Source organism: Amblyomma maculatum, chromosome 6 (assembly GCF_055883805.1).
Source record: "Amblyomma maculatum isolate TAMU_Amacu chromosome 6, ASM5588380v1, whole genome shotgun sequence".
NCBI lineage: Eukaryota > Metazoa > Arthropoda > Arachnida > Ixodida > Ixodidae > Amblyomma > Amblyomma maculatum.
In genome coordinates, this window is record NC_139349.1 from 172,141,929 (window position 1) to 172,164,446 (window position 22,518).

At 44.2% G+C, this 22,518-nt stretch overlaps 1 long non-coding RNA gene across 5 annotated transcripts in view; it reads right to left on the minus strand.

Annotated features, from left to right (window-relative positions):
• Positions 1-1,341: 1,341 nt before the first annotated feature.
• LOC146187410 (uncharacterized) overlaps positions 1,342-22,518 on the minus strand; it is a 138,025-nt gene continuing 116,848 nt past the window's right edge. For 2 of the 5 annotated variants that reach the window (XR_014707925.1, XR_014707926.1), the window contains 3 exons: positions 15,485-15,623; positions 11,941-12,064; positions 1,342-1,869 (listed from right to left, as the gene is read on the minus strand). This is a non-coding gene — a long non-coding RNA (uncharacterized LOC146187410). The remainder of the gene's footprint in view (positions 1,870-11,940; positions 12,065-15,484; positions 15,624-22,518) is intronic. The other 3 variants (XR_014707924.1, XR_014707923.1, XR_014707927.1) reach the window with 2 other exon arrangements.

Below are 22,518 nucleotides of genomic sequence, written 5' to 3' on the forward strand. Positions count from 1 at the left end.
ACGAGTACGACTGTTATTTGCTAAACAAGCCGCGAATATTCAAATCACTGCAGTGGCAAAAATAATCGCTGAGCCAACTAGAGTGGCCCGCAGCACGGCGGCGGGCCGGCTTCCATATTTCACAAGAACTTGAAAAGCGAAATATATTTGCGTGGGGCTTTGTCACACTGAATTTTATATGAACACAAAATAGCTTCGCGTAGCAGCCAGTATACAAGAACGGCAGCTTAGCAGAACATTTGATTCGACGGCATGCCAAGTGCATGGATAGCATAAATTCAGAATTTGTTTTTTTTTGCACAAGTGCGAAAACAAAGAAGTCTGTAACGGTTCCCTGCTTTTCTTTAGCCGCCCAATTTTGCGATTCCGTGGTCGTTCACTACAATACAATGCTTGCGCTACATAGTATGACAAGAAGGAATTGCTGTGGAGTTCAAAAATTAAATGAGGCAGTCGTTGTTTTACAATTAAGTTTAATTCAGTATCAATGCTTATTCATTCTCTAACTACTTCTGTAGTGGAACAGTTACAGGCGTGCGCGAGGAGGGTAGTTGTTGTTGTTTTTACAAATATTGTGCATGGAGAGAAGACCCCCCACATGTGCACTGACTTGTTAGCATTACAACGAAAAAAACAGTGAAAGAAAAGACTGGAAAGACGAATAAAATACAAAAAGCACATTGGGTATATTAAAAATCAACAACTGGATTACAATGACACATCTTTGTTTCGCACACGCTCGTTCGCAGTTTTCCAGCGCCCGCTCTTCGTGCTGACGCACCGCTCAACCCAGTCCTCGCGCACTTCGCACGCCTGGCGCTCCCCGGATCGCACTCTCTCACCGCATGCGATGCGAGCACGGTTTAAGAATAATATACTAAGGTGTTGACACCCTCCTCCCGCCGCGCGCAAAAGCGCGGCCCGCTCGCGGTCAGAAAATGTTCAGGGGCGTGGCCAGGCGTGGCCATGGCAACCGGTCGCTAACTTAGAGGGCGCTGCGAAACGCGGGCCCACTAGGGTGCCTCGATGTAGCGCGCCGCCGTACAGGGTGGAGACACCGCCTTCGACGGCGCCATGTTGGGGCAAGCTCAGATACGGCGGCTATGGAGCGTCGGTCCGATTTCTTGTTCAGCACGCGTTTGCGCTAGCAGGCTCAACTGTGTACCGTTTTTACACACATACTCGCAATCCTGGGCGCTTTTTTGCTCGAAAAAAAAAAGTGAAAGTAACTACTGCTTGCTAGCATGCGTAGTTCTAAGAGGAAATTATCAAATTGCAAATGGTAAGCATTTACTCTTTCGCCGTCACGGATGTTCAAATGCGGTAATTTTGACGACTGGCTGTTTTATAAAGCAATGCATTTTGCACTGCCGGACATGAATGAGTTTATGAGGTGCATAACATTCAATTGCGTCTATTGCTATAGATCAACAACCATGTGTACGTTTCAGGGAGCCGTATATCGAAAATAATTTGTATCGCAATGGCCCATCGTAAACCGTAGAAAAGACATAGCAAAAAACGATGCGTAAATCAACCTTTGTCACATGCTGATGAACACGGCATTTTATTCCAAAACAATCCGCATTAGAACTTTGAAGCTGATTTTAGATGCACGTCTAGGAGACATCTTTTAATAAAAGTTGGTGCCAGCTACAGTTTTGCTGCCGTACCCATCATTCGATTTTTCTGGCTGACTTAGCCAACTGAAGTAAATGCGCAAGCGCATCGTCCCAAACCGCTCTAACAGTCTGTTCATAAGCTTTGGGTATCCCGCGCAAAAATTTTTACACGCAATCAAACAATCCCGGGACAGCTGTTGACTTGAGGAGCCACCGTCCATACACTTTGTTTGCCCTCGAACTGGCGCTGAAATGAGATAGGCGACGAAACAGTCATTTTGCATATTTTGTAGTGTGCACGCAAATGAATGAAATAATAAAAACATTATGGAAGCAATGCGATATTTACATGTACGATCGCAAAATTTTTCCATGGATGCCGAACCAGCGACTGCACTAATTCGGGTGTCAGGCGGTCAAATTTAGCTTCACCTAAATTTGGCTTAACCTCTGACGAGTACTTGCGGTGACAACAGGGTGTGAATATCGCCTCGCGATGCGTAATTATATTACAGGGAAGGAAAAGCTGCATTCGCGATGAACTGTTGTACTGCGCAAGAACCTTGCCTCCTCACGACCGCTTTCACAAGATGATGCCGCTACACCTTCCAGCTCACGCGAGCAGTTTCTTTGAGACTTGTCGAGCTGCCAATCATATGCTTAAAACGACCTAATTTTCGTGAGAACCCAACTTTTTAAATTATTGCGAATCTCAAAAACCTCGCGTAAAACTGCTCCTGTGTATAATTAAAAAAGAACGGCTTCAGGGGACCTGTTATCTCGGTTTCGCGAAATATTGTACTAACGATAAGCCCACTTGCCAAATTCCAGCGCGGCCAACTCACGGGGTGTTTCTTTTTTCTTTCCACCAAAATAATTGTTACAAACTGCGTCTCACTTCCTACTCTGTCGCGAGATGACATGCCATCCATCGCTCTCCAATGTATTATTTCCCGAGAAGAACAGAGGAAATGTAATCTGTGTGAATCTGAAGCCTCGGCGGTTGCCACCAGCTTTCAAGATCGAGTGTAAAGGGGAGCGATCGAAAGGGCATAATGGTGCATTCCTTTGACAAATACCAGGCTCGACCTTCTCCACATGTTCTTGGTGCGGCTATGAACACAGAAAGGCAGATCCTCAACAACAGATATTATTGTGTGACACTACGCGTATGATACTAAAGTCGAGTGTCACTCAGTGAAAGTTACACTAAATTTCCCCGAGTGACTACAACATAAGCAGACGCAATTGTCCATATATTTAGTTTATAAGCCCTCACGTACGCTGAAAATTCACAATTTACACTTAAAAACACAGCGCGCTACTCGCGATGCCAGGCAATGCGATGCTTCGACCTGCTTCAACGTTGAAGAAGGCAGACCAAACTCTGTTGCGCACAATGCTAGATGGGAAAGCCAAAAACCGCACAAAGCTCGTACAAGCAGATGGGTGAAGCGGCGTGAGATAATGTCATTCCAAACAGAAGTGCGTAACTGCGTTGGGCGAGTACAAAAATAACTTTTAAAACGATTTCGTATAAACAGATACAGACCGCAAGAAAGACGACACGCGCACATACGCAAGTGCTTGTGTGTGTTTGTCATCTTTTTAGTAGTCTGTGTCTACGCTAGACCTTTTCACACGATTGAAATGCACCTATTCGCTCAAAAAAATTTTGAATGCATAAAAGAAGCACAGGTATTGTGGCTTATTTCGCAGTCTTCACGCTTCACTTTCGCGTCCCATACATTTCTCCGTCTCTTATCCCATGAAGAACGAAAACATCTGGCTCCTTTTTTTTTTCTTTTTTGCTGAGCCAGCACACAATGGAACACAACAGCCTGGCATGCTAGTTTTCGCGACTGAACACAGTTCAATCGCCCAGCACCCAGCGCACAGCGCAACCGCTTCGGACACTCCGCAGCAACGGCCCGAAGCGACTTGCCCCAAGATGGCGAGCGCGGCGGCACGAGGCATGCCAAAGGGTGTCACCACCCTTTACGGCGGCGCTGGTATCGAGGCACCCTACGGGCCCACGCTAGCCCGGCGTGGCGCGGCGGCGCGGTACTTCGGACGTGGTTTTGCATATTTCAGTGTGCGGCTGCACTTCCGTGCTGTTTTAAACGTGTTCTTTTATTTTGTTTAAACACCGTCTGTTTGCCTACCGTCAGCAGAGTAGCCCACAACGGTGAGTGTTGCGCAAGGTGATGCGCACTGGGAAGAAAGTGCTTCGTGCCGAACTGTAGTTCGGGCTACCGGACTTGTGCGGAGCGTGTGGCGTTGTTCAAAGCTCCGTCCGACAATGTTCGTTTGGAGAAGTGGCACCGTGCAATTCCTAGGGCAGACCGGACATTAATGCCCACCGACCACGTCTGTGCTAAGCATTTTGCAGAGGACGCGATATCCCGGGCATATTACGCGGAGCTCGATGGAAGAGTGCTGCTCGACGCGGAAAAGAGGCCTGTGCTTTCCAAAGATGCTGTGCCTACTTTATTTCTTAACTGTCCCAAATACCTCACGCGGCCAGAAAGGCGTAGGAAGCCACTTTGGAGAAGAGGGAACCTCAGGCGCAAGCACCCAAGAGACGTCGGCCGAATGTCGACGACAACGGTGCGATGCAGCCTCTCCAAGCTTCCTTGCCTGCTGCGATGCCTGCAGAACTTGAAACTGCCTTGGAGCCAGAGGTTAAGCGACAGCATCTTGGCTCTGACTCTGCCACTCTGATGCCATGTCTGGCTTCTACAAATGCATCATCTAGTGATGCTCGACCAAGTGAAATGCAGGTAAGCTACTCGCTTTATGTGCGCTCGTTTTTTTTTAGCTGCAAACATTCTATACACAATTTTTGCTCATGCAGATTGACAGCACGATTCAGGACTCCACTGCAGACGGCACCGTCGCTGCTACGTCGTCTGATTATTACGGTTCTATGAATCCAGAAGAGTACCTGAAAGAAGGGAACATGAATTTGCTGCACCACATTACACTTTCCTTCGCTCAGGAGAGAGAAGAATGCTAGGTAAACTAGCTTTGGCTCTGCTATGACTCCGTCCTTTTCCCGTTGACAGAAAACTGTACTCAGTGTTGTTTTTATTCGCATCCTGTCATATCTCACTATATAAATTACCTGCATCATTGTGAAATGAGCTCCGTCAGCAATCTGCATTATTGGTGTGGCAAGCGAAATTTTTTTTCCCGGTGCAGTTGTCAGGGCTATGTAGCTCGGATTGTTGCCGCAAATTGCTTGCTTATCCCGATATTCTAGCTTTGTTTAATATATCATCATTAGATTTAACCTTCCTGCGCACTTTTGTCGTCTTGATTGGCAGCCCAGCAGGCGACGACAAAGCAGCCAGTTTCTGTCAAGTCAGCAGCGTTAACAGGATTCCTGCTCAGCCAAAAGGAAACGCAGAACGCAGCAAAGACAAGGAACAGCACATCGTCACACCTTCGTCTACCCTGGGCAGGGAAGAGGCGCTGTCATTTTCACTGCTTTCTGAACACGCATCAAGTATTCAACTCCCCAGCAAAGCATGGGCAGTGCAAGTAGTCGAGAACTTTGGACTGCATGCTGTGATTTTTTCTGAAGTGGCTTTGCCAAACACTCTAGACTGTAACCACCCAGCTTATCTCCGCAAAACACTGCAGGTAACACCTTCCACTGACGGCTCTCTTTCAGTGAGGACATTTCTTCATGGCCGCTCTGTAACTATCGGGAGTGTGAGCAGTGACAGAAGTCTGCATTCTATAAGTACTGTAGAAAGTGGTCTTCAATATTTTCATGACCTGCTTGTGTGCCCCGGTGGCCCCTTTAAAGAAAAATTTAACAACATCCATCCAGAGTGTGTATATGTAGACATCTGTGGAATGTGGCGGCCCAACAAATGTACGCTGCTTGCTGATGGAACAACCTGCAGGGCTTGTTAACGACTGAAAGATGTGCTGCGTATCCATCATGCCAGGCAAAAGAACAAAGCCCAAGTAAGGCGTGTTCGGCTCCTAGCACGTCCATCAAAAAAAGCCAAAGTTGAGACGATACGCAAAGCGAGAATTGCCTGTTATAAATCTAAGATAAGGCTTCCCAACGGGAAACAGAAAGCTGAAGCAGAACTTGCTAAGTGCCAAAGGAAGCTAAAGAATCTCAATGAGGAAACCATCGAACGTCTGCTGAAGGAGGCAAACCTTCCCGAGGCTCAGAAGCTCGTTTTCAAAGAGTGTGTGGCAGCCGGAAAGGTTCACTCAAAAAAGGGCCGGAGGTATTCTAACAGCTGGACACTGCTCTGTCTGCTCCTGCATATTCGGTCACCTGCAGGGTACAAATTTCGAATGGAAAATGAAATTGTAGCATTGCCATCGCTCAGAACAATACGTCGTTACATGGCGACGGTCGGGTTCAAGTCTGGATTTGACAGCAAGTTGTTTGCTGCTCTAAAGAAGAAGTTGGCGAAGAAGGACAGTTTTCAACAACATGGTATAATAATGTTTGACGAAATGCAAGTCCGCAAAAGCAAACGCGTCAATTCAAGTACAATGACATATGTAGGATTAACTTCAGAGACAGAAGACTCAGGCGAGCTTGCTGACCATGCTCTGGTTTTCATGTTTTGCCCTTTTGGTGACAGCTATGCCCAACCAATTGGAGTCTTTGCTGCCGAAGGTGCAACAAAAGGCACCGTTCTTGCACAGTTGATATTAGAAGCTGGTGCCAAAATTCATGGATTTGTTTGCGATGGGGCATCGACGAATAGGAGTATGTGGAGCACACTAGGTATAAACGGAAGTCTTCAAGACTGCTGCAACTCGTCCACCCTCCCAAGTGACCCTACAAGAAAGGTGTTCGCCTTTTCGCATGTGCCACACTTATTTAAGTGTATTAGGAACCGCTTCAAGCTGCTGCTTGAAGACAGGCACCTGAAGAAGGAAGGCAAATGGATTAGATGGGAAGATTATAGTGCAGTTTACAAGGAAGACCAGGACAAAGCTGGGGGCTTACGAGTGTGTCCATAAATAACACACAGCCACATATATCCAACTACATGTAAAAAAAAATGCGCGTGAAATTGGCAACGCAAGTGTTCAGCCGCGTTACGGCATCGGGCATTAAATTCTACAGAGAACAAAGTGTCCGCCGCCTGATGACAACGAAGCAACTGAGGATTTTACTTTATTTTTGAATGATCTTTTCGATGCACTAAACCGACGTTTTCCGGGTGAAGGCATTACAAGGCAAAATTCAGACCTTGGAGTTTGGAGTTATCAGCCGCGGCATTCAATGGCTTGACAGCTGGGAAAAGGAACTTGAGTGTGGCTTGATAACAAAAGACATGTTTCTCACTAAGAGTACATCCAAGAGCCTTCAGGTAACACTAAAATCCACAAGAGACCTTTGCAACGTTCTCTTGCAGGATTTGAATTTTAAATATGTTTTAACAAGCAAGATGAACCAAGATCCCATTGAACGCTTCTTTGGAAAGATAAGACTGGCTGGAAGACAAAATGACCATCCCTCAATGCTTTTTTTGCAGCTGTATCAGACATTGTCTATTTACACCCTTCTAAAGCCTCCTAAATTTGCGACTGCAGAGTAGTTTAAGGAGAAAAGCCACTACTAGATACATCCGATTTCAGGGCTCTGATAAGCACAAACAATGCCAAAGCGTCATCAGTCGACATTGTAGATGATGTGAAGCAGAAACTAGAGAGAATTATCTGCGTAGACGACTGGGAATGTGATGACATCATCAGGCAAACAAAAGGGGCGGCAGAAACTGAAGTTGAAGACTGCATTGTGTTTTATTTAGCAGGATTCATAAGCAGAAAAAATGAAAATATCACCAACTGTCCGACATGCAAATCAGCGTTCAGTTCAGAAGCGAGCATTACTCCAGAGGCCGCACTGACAAATGCAAAGAACAGAGGAGGCCTTACGCTTCCAAATATGCACCTTTATAATTTACTGAAGCAAACTGAACGTTTGTTTGCAGCATATGCAGACACCCAGACCGTGTACTGGGACACAATTGATGTTCTTGACACCTACACCATTACTTTTCCATGTGATGAGCACAAGGAAGAAACAGTGGCTCAGTTGCTTCGCTGTTATGTTAGCATGCGGATGAGGCAGAAATTGTAGGCATGTTAACATGACCATGAAAAAGGAGGCTCAAGAAAAAAAGAAAATGGCTAAGCTTTGTTCCTCTTAGCCGCAATTTTTATTTATATGCTCCTATGTGCCACAGTTCTTGCTACTTTTCTTGGGTACATTAGACAAAAAACTGCTGCTATCGCGCAGTGACACTGTATATTTTGAACATTTGGCCCAGTGACTGCATTTTTTGTTTGCACTGGGCATATGGTGTGTAATAAAGTTCTGTAAGTTTTCATTTCGTTTCTTTTAATTGTGGGAGTACGTGACAGTTTATTCTTGTGATGTGGTGCTTCCCTTGTATTTTTTCACTCCATTGTTCGTTTTGAAAACGTGCTTAAGTAGTGCCGAAAATTGGGCGAGTTGGTGTAAGTTCATAATAAAAAAAAAAGAGAGAGCACCCGCCTCGCATTCGGGAGGTACCGGTTTCGATCCCCGGTGCCGCCGGGTATCCACCGGTTTCCAATGGGTACAAGATTTCCCCCGGCCTGGTTGTCGGCTGTTTTGGGGTGAAATGCTTGGGAAAAGGGGCCATGAATAAAAAATGTTGGTTCAAGAGTAAAAAAGGGCAACATAACGGGCGTTTGCCGCGCAAGGCGGACTTATTGTTATCCGATGGCGGAACGGATCTCTGTCACAACGGCGCAACTATTTGGGCCTATGACCCCTTTCCTAAGCATTTCACACCTAAGAGCCTAGCACCTGCCCAGGGCAAAGCTTGTACCCATTGAAAAACCGGTGGTTACCCGGCGGCAACAGGGATCGAACCTGGTACCTCGCGAATGCGAGGCGGATGCGCTACCGCAAGGCCACCGCTTCTTTTTTTCCCCTTTGTTGCATGAATTGGTACAAATACATCAGTAAATGTTCGTGGTTGACATGCCCCTTGGCTGACAACCGTGTCTAATGGACTTTCATTACCACAAGTTTTTAGTCTATACACTTGGTCAACAAAATAATCACATACAGATCGTGCATTGACATCACAGTGTTCATAAGCCATCCTACTCCTCCAAATACTGTGAAGGCCCAATAGCATGATGAGGTCATACTGAAAATCTTCATTAACGGTTGTCAAGTACCGAATTCCACGTGGCGTCAATGGCAGGTCTTTTTTAAGTGTCCTTTGTAACACATCCCTGTAAAACATCGCATCCCAACAATCCAGAAACACGTGCTCAACTGTTTCAGATTTCCTACATAGTAGACAGTTTAAGCCCCAAGGTACAAAAAGGCTCTTTTCTTCCATCCGTGTTTTGACTGGGAGGGTTCATGTATGCAATTTAAAAAAGAATGTTTTTACGCCCGATGCAACAGTCATGTTTTTAACTCGCTTGAGCACGTCTTTCCCTGGGCCTTCACAGTATAAGGTTCTGTACAATGGAGCTGGGAACAATTGTGAAATAAGATCCTTGTACAGCCGCTTAGGTGGTACCGTCGCTAAATACTCTACAGAGTACCGCACGCGCAAAAACCTGAACGACCACACCACTTCTCGCAGGAAGCATGAAACAGTGTATCCCCGAGCAGAGCATGAAGAGACTATGAACTCTGGAATTGCACTGGATAGCATGATTTGCATAATAATTTTCAGGAATGCATCTTTTTGGTCACGTAGGAAACAAAACCTTAAAACCATCTGCCGCACATATAGATGCATTAGAGACAACCCTCCGTCTTTAACTCGCCGAATGAGATTATCTCTGCTAATTCGTTCCCAGTTGGACAACCAAATGAAGACCGCAAATAAACGATGAAACCTTTGTATATTGATTCGAGCACAATACAATACTTGAAGTAAATACATTATTCTTGGCACCAAAAAGGTATTGCATACAGTCGCACGGGCGGAAATAGAGAGGCAAGGCCACCGCTTCGGCTTTTTTTTTTTCATCAAGAAAGCGTTCTTGGCTGAACGCTGAGCCCTACACACTTGAGTCCTTCAAAATACATTTAGCCTCCAGTAGAAACGAGCTTATTGGAAATTATGCCCGTTCTATGATAATTTGCATCGGAATAGAAATGCCGTTTTCTCAAGTTTTCGTGTTGGGTCTATGTTGTTGGGTCCATCCGACGCGCCCTTTCATCCCTGTGACACATTTCCCGCGTGAGAAAGTTTTTACCTAATACGCAGCTTCTTCACAACTGAAGTCGTAAAAAGCCGCTCTATAATTAATGCGCTGCGCCTTGAATATTGTCCCACTCAACGAAACGATGTTTGCACGCTCTTCATACAGAGCGAAGACGCAACGATAAGCGTGAAGCAAAACATTTCCTGTGCAATAATTTTCTATCATTTTGAACGGAAGGAAGGGATCACGAGGACCCCCATTTATATTTATTATGCATAAATGTATGATTAAATTGTTGGAAACAAGAATTGAGCGCGGAAGAGAAACTTCAATGGGATTCAAGTGCTGCTCGACCGTGTTCATATCATTAACTGCTTTACAAAGATAATTTACAACAAAGTTTTAAGACTGGCACACTGCTGCTTTTAATTTCAAGCAACGAATTTCCTTAGCGTTTCGAATTGAAACTACGCCAGCAAAGCGAAAATCAAGCTTGGGCACCAGGAATCACAAGGCGCCAGCACCGCTCAACTGGATGGATGAATGGATGGAATATAGGAGCGTCCCCTTTGAAACGGGGTGGTAGCAGTAGCTATCATGCTCATTTTTCTCCATATATCTTAATTATTGATTTAGAATGGTTAACTAAACCATCATTCTATTTATTAAATTTTTGTTCCTACGTTACTAACATTCCGCTTTTGGTACGACAAAAGCGGAATCAACATTCATTCATTCATTATGTCACTTCTCTGCTTTTAAGCCACCAATCTTCCAGTCGTTTTTTGCTAGTTTCCACCGCCGGTTTATTCACCCGGCCACTGGTATCTCTAAACCCCAGAGCTTCAGGAACAGTGATTGCGCCTGCATCAACTTCCGGATGGATACCATTACATTCGAGTATAATATTGTTACGGGAAATATGGTCAATTGTTTCACTGGAGTTTCCACATACAGCACATGCGTCATCTCCATTGTTAAATTTCTTTTTGTAGCTGCGTGTTCTAAGGCACCCTGATCTAGCTTCGAAAAGTAGGGCACTGCCTCCTGAGTTATCAAAGAAATCTTCCTTCCTGATCTGCATTTTCCACTTACGGTATAATTCCACACTCTGTTTCTTTTCCATCGAATTTATCCAATTTTTACCTTCTGTGTTTTTCACCTCTTGCTTAATGCTCTTTATTTCTCCGTCCTTGTTACTAGCATACTTACTAGTTAGTTTTCTACTTCTTTTCCTCCATTGTGAGTCAACGCTTTTTAGGTACAGGTATTTAAATACTTTAGCTGCCCATCTGCTACTGTCCAATTTCCTCAGGCGTTCCTCATATAATATTTTACTCCGAGCTTCCCGTACTTCGAAAGATGCCCAGCCCATATCTCCCTGTACCGCCTCATTTGTAGTTTTGCCGTGGGTACCTAGTGCTAATCGTCCAACGGATCTCTGATTTATTTCTAATGTCGACTGTACCTCTGATTTTAGACACAAAACCGCATTTCCGAAAGTAAGTCCGGGCACCATAATTCATTTCCAAATACCCCTCAAACTGGGCGCGCTGGCAACCGCGCCATCTGCTGCCTTGCAGCCGAACTGCAAGGCGCCCTCCGCTGCGGCCGAACATTATCTGGACGCTCCCGCGGGCGCATTGTCAACACCTCAGTATTCTTGCACCGTGGATGCGAGCAAGGTCCGAGGTTGCGTGCGCGCGTCGAAATCCACGCAGGTGCGCCAAAGCGGTGGACGGGTCGACGCACCTCAGGGTCCAAGGGGCGGACGGTCGCCGCTCATGGGAAGGAATGGCACAGTAATAAAAAAACATCGCTAACAGACTGGAGACTTCTTTCCAACATTTCCGGGCTCTCAAAACAGGTTGCATAGAGCAATGTGCTTTTACCGCATTTTCTTGGCCAATAAAATATACGCAAGAAACTAAACTGTGAGAAAGAAACAAGCGCATAATGAATCGGGCTAACAAACGACAAATCTAGCAGATAGAATTATGCTTACGGTGCGGATATAGAACTAGCCGTTATGAGAGAAAATGTAAACATCGTATGGAACTAGCTTATAAGGAGGTGGTAAGTCGTGTACTGAGATGCTTACCTCAATAATTTTCAACAAACTTGCTTCAAATCCTTATTTCAGGGTGAGTGAAATATTCCGCTCCATTGAACACCATTGTATGAAAACAATTTCGTTGGTATGCTACAAGTGTGCAATACTTGCGCTACATATGGCAAGAAGGAATAACTGTGGAGTTAGTTCAAAAATTAAGTGAAGCAGTCGTGGTTTTACAATTAATCTTAATTCAGTATCAAAGCTTATGTATCCTCTACCTATCTCTATAGTTGAACAGTTACAGGTGTGCGCGGGGAATGTAGCTTTTTGATCCAAATATTGTGTATGGAAAGAAACACCCACATGTAAACTCACTGGGGACTTCTTCAAATATTTGCGGGCTCTCACAACAGGTTGCGTAGAGAAATGTGCTTTTACCGCATTTTCTTGGCCAATAAGATATACGCAAGAAACTAAACTGTGAGAAAGAAACAAGCGCATATAATGAATGGGGCCAACAAACGACTAAACTAGCAGATAGAAGGATGCTGACGGTGCGGATATACAACTGGCCTTTATGATAGAAAATGTAAACATCGTATGCAACAAGCTCATAAGGAGGTGACAAGTCGTGGTACTGAGATGCTTAGCTCAATAATTTTCAACAAACTTGCTTCAAATCCTCATTTCAGGGTGATTGAAATATTCCGCTCGATTGAGCACTATTGTATGAAAACATTTTCGTTGGTATGCTACAAGTGAGCAAAATATTCGTAGTAGAACATAGCAATCACAAAATACAACTTGAAATGGTTTGGGTGTCGTAAACAAAACAGCTAGGCGCCTCTTCAGGGCGACAATGCGCTTCGCTGCTGGCACATAGCCCTACATAGATGAGCAGCAGTAGCAGCGCATCGTTCAAGGATGGTTCAAGTCCTACCATCTAAGAAACGCTTGCTAAATGGAAGGTACAAAACCGAGGTCGCAGAGCTGTTAAAAAAGCGATTACTGCAAAGCCCGAATGATGACGCGGCAATCGCTTAGCCGGCATGACGGCGACAGTTGCCATTTCGTTTCGAAGAGGGCGCTCCGTTGTTTCGTCCAGCCAACGGCCGCTCGTACGATCGACTCGACGTTCGGTGTCACCGCGTGCACGGAAAATACTTCTTTCTTCATGAAATATCCATGTAAGTTTTCAGATTTTTTCATTCCGATTTTATAAAGCCTTTGTGTATATTGGAGCAAAATATTAGCCTGTTAGATTAATCATTTTTTAAATTACAAGCGTTGTTTTAGATTTCATTGCTGCTGCAGGCTGCGCAAGCCATGTATTTGTCTTCTTTTAGCATCTTTTTACGTTGTTAACTTTTCAAAAGTTTTTCTCAAGTGTCTGCGATTGGTTTCCGATCATTTTGCAGCTTATTTCAAGTTACTGATTTCCTAAAGTAAACAACTACGTGGCATCGTAGCCCTAAAAGCCGACTTCGGATATTCACGGCGTAGAGCCGTCGTGTGGCTCGGCCGCTCTGTTTCCCTCGGGTGACCTCGGGCGGAGTCGGCGGAGTACGGGCAAAAGCATATTTTCTCGTGTCGGTTGGGCTGGGCCGGGCACCTCGATTCCGAGATCATGCAACTTTTGCAAAGACGCAGATGCGGCCCTGGTGCGATAAAGCGCTAACCGCATGAGTCGCGCGCCAGCACCTTGCGCGATGGGCTGAGGACCGCCAAAGCATTGCCGCTCGTCGCTGTCTGCCAGGTTCTAAGTTTTTAGAAAATTTCTCATGTGGCCGGAACCAGCTCGCGAGTCAGCCAATTGCGAAAGTTGGGATACTCACCTTCGTTTTTTTTAATGTTTTTTTGCATGCAAAGTTTGTTTCCCTAGCCCGGTATGAGCGAAGAACATGCAGACGCTCATTTCGTCTGATCCGTGCATATATGAGCGCGTCGAGACGGTTTAGTGAAAGCTTGGTAGGGTAGTAATGCAAAAAAAAAGCTAGTGTGGCTAGATATTGCTAATTTTTGAAAGTTTCAGGAGAAAGTTGCTGCTTGCAATCATGTCTGCGTCACAGTATAGTAGCGTGCCGCTGTGACCTTTTTTTTTTCTTGAACGCGACGCGTTTCAAGAAATTTCATCAGTGTTGCTGTTTAGTGCAAGAAACTGGATATAGCGTAACTGTACTCCTTTACCAAACGAGGAGGCGGCGCTAACAAAGTAAGGCTGAGAACGCGTCTCTGTCGCTGAGGTCCTGCGCTCTGTGCGATGTGCACCAGCGGCAGCGACAGGCGTTGGCGCCGTCGTCGCGCGATGCATTTCCAGGGATTGTCGCCTATTTTTTTCTTTCTGTATAGTAGGTTCACCTGCAATAGACCTGTTGCAAAACCTACAAGTCGGCTTCCCTGTACGGCAGAAATTCCTGCACAATGGCGACATAGACTGGGGTAAGAGTTGGCTACAGGGCTAGCAAATCGCCTGGCGGGTAGTGTAATTCCCGCACCTGTTGCCCATTCGTCCCAGCATTCTTCGCGTGCGCATCGTCGCCCCATTATTGCCCTCACCGGTTAGTGTCCCTTTTCTAAATCTTCTTTCTTCCCCCCTAGGGTGACAGTGCTCTCCCCTTTATACCAATCTTAAGATGCCCGAAAGCCTTTCTCTGACAATGGCCTGTGCCAGGGGAACTGCATCCGAAGCAGCGTGGACTGTGGTAGATGCATGTACTGCACCTATTATCCCTGAATCAGGTTTTGTCGCCACTGTTCATGAAATCCTACCCCACAGGGAAGCCGACTTGTAGGTTTTGCAACTGGTCAACGATAGCATGGCAAGCGGGGCCGGAGCCTTCGTGAGTGCCGGGTGGGCTCAGGCAATTTCAGTGCCAGGCCGGGCTCGGGTTTGTAGCATGAGGCCCGCGTCGGGCTCAACATTTATGCCCGTGCACACCTCTAGTCGCGTCGGTTGTGTGGCGCCCGTTTGGCGCCCGTGCCTGCTTTTATTTTTCTTCTTCGTACCATGACACTAGGCTCCAGCGTCAAGACTGCGTGGAACATCAGTAGTATGCATTTTCCGATCGTTATGCTTACTGATCGCCCCACCACCCTGGCACAGCTAAGTTATTCCATGTGTAACATAGAGTTGCGAGTATTCCATTTTTTGAGACAGCTTTCAATGGCAATTATAGGTTAACTTAACAGAGAAGAGCCGTGGTATGCTGTTATCATGATTTAGAGGCATCGATTTAATGAAGACTTTCTTTCTTTGCATTTAGGGCTCTTTGCTCTAGCTATAGCGCCCGCAGTCCAGCTGCTCCATTTGTATCATCGCACTGCTTTTGCACGAGCAATCATCTGCCATCAAAGGGGTGCTGCCTGAATGCGAGGCAGACAACATCATCATTGTGGTGCTGTATAACTTGTCAACAACTGTGGAGAGCATTGCCATGAAACATGCTGTGTGTAAAGAAACATCGTCTCGGTACATATGACATGTTGCCTTTCTTTTGCATTCATATATTGGCTTTCAATGCTCTGCTGGCTTTTTGCTATATAATTGCGTGCTATATGACTTTTTCTGGCTTTTTAGCTCAAGACTTACTTGTTCAGGATTCTTGCCCATTGTATGCAGAAAATAATATCCTCGTGTCCTTGGCAATGCTTTAATATCTGGTGCTATATTTCGCTGCTTTATTTAAACAGTATGTGACTATTTCAAGTTGAGGCAAGATTGAGTGAACCTGTGGTGTAATAGCACAATGACAGACATAGCTTATTGAAATTACGAAGTAGTTGTCATTATTTCGTTGACCTAAACCAGCCTGTTTACTTTGCTCAAAGCGACAATTTTAAATAGTTCTCTGTCCAAGCCTTTGCAATTCGCCATTAGCTCCCAACTCGGTTTATTTGCAGCTGCAATGAATATATTCTGTAATCCTAGAGCAAGACGTTTACAGAAAGGAGATCATCATAAAGTACTCGTTGAAATTTTGTAAATTTTAGAGAACATTGTTTGTTTTTGCATATGCTTCTGAGTTCGGGAAAACATGAGCAGACTTGCTTACAGTGCAGGAGGGGTGGGCTGAAGACAAAAGGAAATTATTAGTGCAGCTGCTCATTCAGGGGTGCATTGCTTGTGCTTTTATTACTCTTATATATGTGCAGCTTTGCCTGAATGCTTGCCAGGGCTTTCCCTATAATGGGTGGCAGTGATTTTGCCGCCCACCTCTCAGGGGGACTGCCCATTTCCAGCTACCTGCCCACAACCATACCACCTCTTGGGCTTCAAATCTGTCATACTCAAAGACGATTGTCTGTGTTTGATGTGAACAGTGACGCCATTTAATATACGCAGTGTGCATCACTGGTCCATTAGGTTCATTTCGGTATGTTGTCACCCCTTATATCCCCTACTCATACTTATTTTTCTGCATCCACTTGCTACTGCCAAACGAAATAAGACGTATAAAACTTTGCCGAACTCCCGCAGTCTCTGAATGTTATGCCGCCAACAAAAACCATCAGACGGCTTTTCTATGTCTTAATAAGAGTAGAAATGGGCCACTATTTTTTTTTTCAATTGTCATGTCTAGTCAGATGGTTTAGTGAACTGCCACATGACACAGCAAATTGCAACTGTAAGTGCATTGAGGAGTCATGCTTTGGAGCACGCATATGGATTTTGTGCTGGTTAGCTGCTTGACTCCAAATATTCTCCTTTGTCAGACAAGATATTTTTTAGAAAACTGGATGAGCCAGAAGACAATAGATTGGATCCTTAGCAGCATTGTTACTTGTTACACGTGTGTTCCACCCTGTATACATGAACTCAGCAGAATTGGGTCGACGACGACTGTCTAGTAAAAAATCAGTGTGGGCTACATGTATACACAGTCGGGTCGAGTAAAATAGGTGGCTGGTCGCGTTAACTCGCTTGCAGGGGGAAGGGTTACTCACTTGACCCGCTTACCTTAAGGCATGTGATGCTGTCCAGTTAGGGAGTCGAGTTATAGGGAACTGTGGGATATGAAAAAGCCTCTGGAGCGGCAGCGAGCGTCAGTGAAATTTAATGCTTTTTACCGCTCATCAATGTTAAAAATAATCTAAGCTCTCGATAGTAAAAGGCAATGGGATAAAATACGAATAAGAAACTTGCACAATCACTTCGAATATCGACGCTACGCTCCGCTGCGATACTTACTCACTGGAAAGCGAGATGTAGACACCAACCGGGTCGAGTAAGGGTGACCTTGCTTACTCAACGCTGATTCAACCCGGTGCTGTCGAGTCCATGTTACAGGGCTATTGCACTTGAAATTTTAGGTGAACTCTGGTGAACTCTCAGTTCATGCATTGCGCATTAAATTTGAGCGATTTTGGTTCTTTTTTGCATATGTGCCGTTTTGTTCGGCAAACAATACTATTTCTCCAGACAATCTTATTTTTAATTTGAGTACAAAATATTTTCAATTTTTGAAGCAAAGTTAATTTGTGAGGCTGTTAAGAAAATGTAATTTTGAAATAAATTCACAATGCAACATTTTATAGACATTGAACTTCAAAATGTGTGCGAAACAACTTTTCAGCTCAGGATTAAACAGGTGTTTCAAGGAACTTGTGATAGGGTGAAAACGAAAAATCGCTGTCATGCTAGATGTACCTTTTTTTGTTATCCCATAGTCACATCAAGCATTGTATTTTAAGGTGTACTTAAGCAATGAAAATAATATTTCGCCTCAGATATTCGGGCAGATTACTGTTCTCTATACAAACAACTACAATGAATTGGTTTGAAGAGATCGGATGCACGAGCACCACACCTGGTACCTAGATATAAAATGACCCATGTATGCTTTACTGAAAATAATCTTGCACATGGAAGGTTGCCGATGGTACGGCCATATGATTAGCTATGATGAGGAAAAATGCATACCTAGGTTGCTAGCTGATAAGGAAGTATGATATTGTACTCAGATCTAGCATAATATTTCCTTGCCTATGCAAAGTAAATTTCTAGTACTTGCTCAATTGCTCATTGCAGGCTAACTTTAATAATTTTAGCTGGACAAGCAACTCTGTATGGTTAGGAGAACTTCTTGTTGGGCTAGTTGGGGTTTATTAATAATAAATTAAAGGCGCCAAAACAACACGCACAATCACAAGAAAAGAAGAACGCGACAAAGTGCCACTCACAACTGATTTATTGTGCAGAACAAAGTACAAATATATCTGACTGCCGGCACATGCGCAAGGAACACATTCAGCATGATGTAGTTTAAGATAAGCTGTTCAAAAAAACGCTTTCTCACTGAAAGAGGCTGTGGTATGAGGCATGGCCGACAAATCATAAAATGTGCCGAAGGGGTTGTGTATGAAGTTCCCCTCTCTTGTGGTTGCGCTTACATCGGACAAACTGGCCGATGTGTTAATGAGCGAATCCGCGAACATGAACGTAACATAGAGCAAATAAAGATGGCACCAATATTCCGAAGCATATCAGATCCTGCCCTTCAGGCACTTGTGAACCATGTTTTTCTGATGTGCGCATTCTTGCAAGGAGTGGCAATACGATGGCCAGAGAGCTAATTGAAGCGTTTTATATTGAAAGGAAAGGTAATTTGTGCGGCAGTGACACGTCGGTCAGTCAGTATAATGCTGAGAAAGCGTTTATTGAACATATCTTAAAATAAATCATGCTGAATGTGCTCCTTGCGCATGCGCCGGCAGTGAGATATATATGTACTTTATTCTGAACAATAAGTCAGTTGTGAGTGGTGCTCTGTCCCGTTCTTCTTTTCTTTTGTGCGCGCATGTTGTTTTAGTGCCTTTAATTTATAATGAGCACTGTATGAAAACTTACCTGGTACACTACAAGTAAGGCAATTGTTTATAGTAGAATGCAGCATGCCATAAAAGCTGTGAAAACTAAAAAGCTGGAACTTGAAATGGCATGGTTCTTGTAAACCAAACAGGTGTGTCTCATTCATCACTGATCTTGTAAATATAATATGCATATATAGGCTTGAGAATATCTGCAATGTACACATCTCTCTCAGTTAGCTAATTATAGTTTGATTCTGGCAGGGTAATATTTTCTTTATTCTGGCCGCAGTAATGTATGTGTGCCTGTAACTGGTGCACTGCAGAAAAATATTCTTCATCCGGTTTTATGCTTAGTTATGCTTAGTTTTATGCTTTATTGCAGAATTTTTGAGTATTTTTTAAAAATTGATAAGTTCTGGAGCCGGAACCGTCATATTTTCAGGAGCTGTAATTCTGTATGAACACTAAGCATCCACCTGAAGTTATCTGCTTGCCGAAAGCAGGTTCTTCCTTCCAAATATCTTTCTTTTGTATGTGGGATTCATATTAGTTTGCATGTATTTTTATCATCCCTACATCATAAGGCGCTGCATGTTCTTGCAGGACCAGAGATCTCTAAAAGAAGAATGTGTGGCAATAGGCTTTCAATATATACAGTAGAACCCCTTTATAGTAAAGCCACTGTGGCCAGCAAAAATATTTACTATATCAGTGTCTTTACTACTATATCACCGGTCTGTGATGACATGGTCCTGAAAATGCTGTCTAGTAGTTAAATCAGTCAATATTGTCGACCATAAACCCTGACTGCTCATTGGAGGGTCGAATTCTGTAGTTAAAGCTCAGCTACTTTGGTTATCTGATGAGAAGAGAGGAGTCGCTGGAGAAAAATTTGATGTTGTGAAACGTTGAGGGTCACGGGAGGAGGGGTAGGCAGCGAACGGGGTGGTTATATGGCATCCTCAAGGCGCTGCAGATGAAGTTATGTGATGTTAGGAAGATGGTGAGAGACCGGAACGCGTGGCGTGATATGGTCCATAGGGTCACGAAGAGTCGGGCACAACGGAACGACTGAACTGAACTGAGTTTAATAGGCACTTTAATAAAAAAAATGAAATACCTTACATCTCGCTTTTATCATCCCTGTGTGATTTTTCCATTATAAAATTTCTTTACATCTTGTGGAAGTACCTCTTAGGCATGATGACAACATAATTATGAATGCAACGAAGTTCGATTTCATCTAAAAACCAAAGCCTTGCATGAACATGGTGGTCTTTTTGCTCTTTCTGTCTTTTAAAAGGCAATAAATGATAAATGCGCGTGACACTCAAGTGCTGTAAGACCGTACTCGCTGCACCACCACTTTCTGCCTCCGCTGTCTCATGCTTTGTGCTGCACATTGCAGTGAATGCTCACCCATTTCTTCCCTTTCCCTATTTCTTGCTTCACTTTTGCTCTCCTTTACTTTCTGAATGGACCACGCCGCCTCCTTGCTATGTTTTTTTTTTATTTATTAGATACTGCAGACCTTGCTCAGGTCCAAGCAGGGTGGTAAAATACAACAATATTACAAGTGAACAATACATCAATCAATGGAAACAGGCAACAGCGAGTCATTCCAATCTGCAATTGTTCGGGGGAAAAACGAAAATTTGAAGACATCCGTCCTTGCAAAATAAGGTGTTAGTGAATTCGGATGGTGGTGTCGAGTAAGCCTAGATGTTGAAAGAGACAGATAAGATGAAGAGCGAAATGCTAAATTTCCTTCACAAAGCATGGAAAGTAACCGCAATCGTAAGTCTTTCCTTCTATGTTCAAGAAGTTCAATACCATTATTACGCATTATTTCTGAGGGAGAGTCGTATCTAGAGAATTTGGAATAGATAAATCGTACTGCTTTTCTCTGTACCCTTTCGAGACTTTTAATATTTTGTTTTGTAAACGGGTCCCAAACTACACACGCATATTCAAGTTTAGGTCTAATTAAGGAATAATAGGCAAGCAATTTTACGTTAGGTGGAGCACTTTTAAGCTTGTGCCGCAAAAAATATAATTTACGCAGGGCCGAAGAACAGATATTATCAATGTGTAAATTCCATGATAAATTGTTAGCAATTGTGACACCCAAGTACTTATAATTGTGAGACAGGTTTACTTTTTTTTTCTTCGCGCTGTGCGCTTTCCCTCACGGTTCCGAGGCTTTTGTATAGTAGGCTTCTTCTGACTGCTACTCAGCCTAGTAGTAAAGCCACCTAAACGAACACTGAGGGTGATTTTTCTGTTTTCAAATACAAGTCGACCTCGCGATTCTAGGTAGTGCGCGGGTGGCGATATTATCGTGGGAGTCATCGCTATGGCCAGAAGCACTTTAACCGAGTTTTACCAAAAACAACTTTACTATAAAGGGGGAAACATGTGCAGTTGCCTATGGTAGATGAACTGGGACTCCAGTTTGACTTTACTATATCAAAGTTTTTACTATATCCTAGTTCACTATAGTGGGGTTCTGTATTTTGCACTCAATCGTATAGGGCACCCAGACTTCGAATATGTGTTTGGATAAGTGTTGAGAAGGTGAGTTTGTATCTTATGGTGATATATGCTTGTTTTATGTACAGATGCCATTTGTAAGACCCACGTGCCAATCTCCTCAACAAACTGTTCCTGAATGGTTGTTTCCTGCGGGGTGTCCAGCTTACTGCCTGGGCCATGCGCTCGCCCCCCCCCCCTCAACATCATCACTTGATCCATCAACCCTTCACAGCCAACCACCATCCTCCACACTCTACTGCTATTTTCCCTCCATGATGGACACTGCCCTGGAATGCACCCGTGCTCAGCCTCCAATTCTTGCAACACCTCTCGCACTACAATGCTATAGTGACTCAACCCTGCTCCCCATGTCCAGCCCCTTCCATCATGACCAGATGCATACTGCACCCCATCACCTCTCCCTGCCCTACCTGGTCATGTGCTGCTTACTGCCCTGTTCCTAATTCCACCTATTAGCCCCTCCCATATTAAACCTATACTCAATGCCTCCTGCAGTGCATTTTGGCCCTCTGATGTCCTTGTGGTATGTACATGTATATGGCCTCTGAATAAAATATTTTCGGAAAATTTTTTGCTTGCCTCATTCAATTGCATGGTTTTTATGGCTCCTTAAAGAGATGACATGCAAGATTGTATTCGGAAATGACTGCATAAGAAAACCACAATTGTCAGACTGACAGTTAAGCAAATGGAACCAGTAAGGGCAAGGGTGAAATAATTGTATGGCTAAAGGTGGCTTAACAGTGGCAGTGCCAATGTGACGTGTGCCGATGAATACTCTTTGCATTTCAATAAATACCAATTTGTGATACTAGCGGCACGGCCGAATTATTGCCAATGTAACCTAGTGCCAAATAATACTGGTGGCATGCCAATGTGTGACACTAGCGGCCCGGCCAGCTGATCGCCTATGTTGGCAGTGCCAGAACAGGTGCAATGTTGGCATATAAGCCGGACCAATATAAAAGATGTAGTAACTTATCAAAAAACCAGTATTACGCCAATGTTGGTACCAATTTTTGGCGACGTTAGGCCGGGATTGGTGCGATGTTGGTGTGCTGCCTGGGTTATCGCCTTAGTGGATACGGGTGCTACAGTTTCCGTGATGAGCTTAGATTGCCAGAATCGTCTCGGCCGCAAAATTATGTTTGGCTCGGATAGAACTATCATTTTTCGAGGTGTAGGGGCAGAATCGTTGGTTCCGCTTGGTATTGTTATGTAAATGTAGCGATCGCTGGACACGAGTTTAGAACTGAA